The sequence below is a fragment of the Buceros rhinoceros genome, unplaced genomic scaffold (assembly GCF_000710305.1).
Source record: "Buceros rhinoceros silvestris isolate BGI_N320 unplaced genomic scaffold, ASM71030v1 scaffold10169, whole genome shotgun sequence".
NCBI classification, from domain to species: domain Eukaryota; kingdom Metazoa; phylum Chordata; class Aves; order Bucerotiformes; family Bucerotidae; genus Buceros; species Buceros rhinoceros.
In genome coordinates, this window is record NW_010433317.1 from 83,232 (window position 1) to 87,662 (window position 4,431).

At 37.6% G+C, this 4,431-nt stretch overlaps 1 protein-coding gene across 1 annotated transcript in view; it reads right to left on the reverse strand.

Annotated features, from left to right (window-relative positions):
- Positions 1-4,431, reverse strand: part of PDGFC (platelet derived growth factor C) — a gene marked incomplete at its 5' end in the record, with an annotated part of 50,610 nt that overhangs the window by 2,375 nt on the left and 43,804 nt on the right. The window lies entirely within an intron of this gene.

Genomic DNA, 4,431 nt, shown 5'->3' on the forward strand with positions numbered 1-4,431 from the left:
TCCCTACAAACTTGTTCCTCTGTATCACACTAGTTTTACTGTGCCAATGGTTCAACAGCAAGCTCATTAAAAGACCTCAAACAAGGCAAGCTGTTTTAGGTTCGCCGTAGTCGCATGGTCAAGAAATAACAGGCCTTGAAACAGGCAGTTAAGACTGAAAAAAATTGGACAGGTTTAAAGAAAAAATAAGTATTTTTTTACTTTGGTGAAAAGCAATGTAATTTTATTTTTTTCAGGTAAGTCAAGCTATAGTGATCATGGTCTGGGATCTTTTGTCTGAACTGTTTCTCTCCAAATCTATCCCCATTAAGGAACAGAAGTAAAGTCTAATTCACAGGGGTACACTCTGATTAAAAACAAAAAGAAAAGAAAAAGAAAACCTTATGATGATACGGCTACTGAGATGATTGAAATAGAGGTCTTGAACAAAGCAGCAAAGACTTTTAAAACAATAGTTTTTGAGCTAAATCAACAAGAAACTAGGGAAAAGAAATATCCCAGTGCAATGATACTACTTGACAAATACTTTATAGAAACTACTAGCCGTTCATAAATAAAAAGATCTAAAATAAATCTAAAATAGCATCCTGATCTGAATCACCCTTGAGAGAAATATCTTCCTTTCCCTCTAGTGACTATGTAAAGAGCCTCTAAAGGTCACCAAGGAGAACTTCAACCATTCAAGGCAAGATAATACCTCTCAATTCTATGTAAATACGCAAGAAACAAAGAGAATTTAGGCATCTTTGGGATGGATCTTTGGGCAGCAATTCCATTCCATGTTTCTTCAAACATTTCTCTTGCAGACCATATCCATATACTGGCATCCATAAGCAAGGAGTTTTTGTTGTTAAAGGTCGGTTAAACAAACTGAAGCCTCTTCTTTGCTTGCACTTACAGTGAATGCCAAGCTGAGGCACTTCATTCCATCACTATCAGGTTAACATGAGCTCCTAAATAAACAATTTGATTTTTAAAAGCAAGGAGTGTATAATAACTCCAATAAAGTTACTGATAGGACGCCAGCCTGCCTCCCACACTGCAAGAGCATTCCTTCGAGAAAGCTGAGAAAGAACAGAGGAAAAAAAGAGACAAAACTTCCGGGGGAGAGATTCACTGTGAGAAATCAGAAATTATTTAAGCTCTTCTGTTCAGCTAATAGCTTCAGGCTGAGTCATTTAGAAGGTGGACATGTCTGCATCCATTAATCAAGGACTGTCAATAGGAATGCAGTATTTCTTTGCATTTTCAAAGATGTAAGTGAACTGCCTGAATGAGGATAAAATGCCTAAAGTGCAATGACAGAAATGCTAGTTCTGCTACTACCTTCTGCAGACACCGACATGCTTGGTACAGGGAATTTCAAGAGGCTAAGCTTATGCATCCTAGCACAACTGCTGCTCAGCCTTTCACCATGAGAAATGGCCAAGGGAAGCCGGGCATTGATGCCTCTTCCTGCAAGCCCCCCGACCAGTGGGAGAGAAATGCCTGCCTGGCACTGTGCTTCTCTGCTACCTCCTGCCTGCTGGCAGCAGCAGAGGAACGCATTCCCTTCCCTAGGGAAGCCGTAGTTGTGACACAGAGAAAAGGGCAATGCACTAAAACGAGCAGCACAGGTATTACACATTTTGTTGCAAAAAGGGAATGTGTTTGAACTGAACCCCACAGATCTGCAGACCCAAATTTTTAGAAGTTCTGTGGAAGAACCCACAATCAATTTGCCTTACTGTTACAACAGGTTTCATGAGAGATGAAAAATGTCATGTTTGGTTTCCATGCTTTACAGAGCAGTAAGGTATATTGCTATTACACCTCACAACGAACCTTTGCTGTACCTTAGGTAATTCAATTTCATTAAAAGGACTGTGGCAAATTTATCTAGTGCTTATATAATCACTTCTTTGAAGAGTGTGAATGAAACTGTTACATTTTTTTCAAAGAGTATCTGTCTGTCCAAAATTTATTTTAACACACTGTGGGCACAAAGCTAGATGAGAGAATGTATATATTCCCTTAAAAGTGTTTACTTAACCACAATAAAAGGTTATGTGGATTGCCCAAGTGCACTCAGTTACAGTACCTGCTATAATGTGAACATTTAAACACCCCTTCAACTTGGCTTCCATTCATGTATCATGTTTGACACAACAGTCAAAGTTCTTTTGTCTAGCTCTAGCTCAAGAGGAAAGGAAGGCTCTGAAATAGCACATGGATGGGAAAAAAATAAAATAAAAAGAAGGGGAGAAGGAAAAAAAGGGAGAAAAAATATAGATGCAGGTACGTCTACAGAAAAGTCTATTTCAAAGGTGTGACTTTCAAAAGTGTGGCACATCATACAACTGAAGTAATGCAATTGGCAACGCAATTGTTCTGGGACGTGTACCATGAGGAAACCTCTCTCCTGCAACATTTTTCCATCTGGATGCTGCTCTTAAAGTCAACGTTATGAATTCAGTTCTGGTGTGGACAGAGATAGCAGCAGGATGGTTTTCATTCCTAAGCACCTTGGAGATGTTCCTGGACGTGTAAGTTTCTTACTGGCTCCTACAATAGGACAGGGTTGTTATAAAACCTCAGATGAGGAGGAAAAAGCAAAAGTCACACAACTATACAAGAAAAACATCTACCATGGATTATGGTTGGATTGTGACTTTCTTCTTCTCAAGCAGACTTCAAAATATGGTCTAATGACTATGCACAGATTTCTGCAAGAAGTGATGGGATCATTCTTTTGCACAGCAAAATACAGTTTATTATTAAGTTGCTTAATATTATAAAAGAATTTAGGACTATATTTAGACATCAAAGCCTCTGAACTTGGTGTTTTGTCTTTTCTGCCTAGAAGTTTTTGGAAGCGTTTTATCCAGAGAAAACACCAGATACAGAACTTCCGTGGAATTCAGGTTGTCTAAATATAATCTTTTTCATATGAATTATTAAGTAGGAGCAGAGGACAATACTCTTCTCTACACAAAGTAATATACTCTTTTAATTGCATTTTCATTTAATCTAAAGTAAACTGATGTTTGTCTACGAATGCAGGACAGGAATTTAGCTTTTACTTTGAAATATTGCAAAGGTAAAACGGATCTAATTACAGAATCAAAGAGTTTGAAAAAATCAAACATTTTATGGTATGCACTTCTCAGCATTTCTTAAAAACGTTTTTAAATACTGCAAACTTGGTACTAGAGGGAGTATCATTTTAAAAAGATAATAAAAGAAAGTAAAAAAAAAAAGTTTTGCTTTCCCTATCTGTTGAATAGACCAATTAATACTATGACATCTCAACTGAACATATTTTCCACCTCAGACTATTACACTACACACTCCTTAATGCAGTCTGAGGGTGGTCTCTTAAAGATAAATGTAGTAATACCATGATAGGTTTATTCAGTGGAAAAATCTATTTCAGCATCTAATTTAGAAGTCTTTAAAAGATTTACTCTGACAGTTTCTCGCTAAGATATGTCTTGCAGGGAGTTGCTTTTGTCTATACAGATGTTATCCAGCACCTGCATTTTAGTTTATGTAAGGTTTCACAAATTACGCTTTTTCTCCCACTTACTGTATGCTTATGGCACACATTTAGCAAATACTGAATCTCTTTAATTAGGAAAGTGGTAAATGATCATCTGAAAGGCATAGTCAGCTGCTGAAAGCTTTTAAAGAGATCTCATCCTCTTTTGACTCCTGGTTTAGTTGCTGCGTGCATAGCTATAGCAATACACATAGGGTAGAAGGGTTGATTTTAGGCTCTGATCCAAAACCTAGCTATCAAAAACTTCAATTTGAGTTACGAAAGGTTTTGCTTCCTCCCTTTTCTTGCTGATCAGATCATAATCTAGTTTAGATTTGTCAATAGAGGAGTCTATTCAGTTATGCTCATATGTTTTCATTTTCGTGCTGTATGGTGGGGAAGGAAGGAGGTATTGCCTGTATGCTATCCCTCCACGCAAAGTCCACAAACATGAAATAGTGGGCAGCATCTGGATGATACGCAATAGAAGATTAATGAATGTCAAATGTAGATGGAAAAACATGACTTGCTGAAAAAGAAATAGCTCCACAAGTCTCAAAACACGTAATTTGATTAAGTTGACAAATGCATGACAAAACTAGACATGGACACAGGGATTTATTTCATGGGGTATCATGGAAGAGAAACATTCAGGTAATTGCTCTCAATTCATATGGTGTAGAGACTGGAACAATTCTAAGGAAATAAACCAATCACACACCCGACACAGTAAGTCTAAGAAATTACCTATCCCAAACAAAAAATAAAGTTTTTGCCCTCCATAAAAAAAGAAACCCAGAAAGTTAGACTATGTCATCCAGCCAAGATGCCCTGCTACTTTATGGAAATAAAGATCTCCCAGGTTGCCTACTGTCTGCTTCTACTTCTCGCCCTACCCACCCCCACTCCCA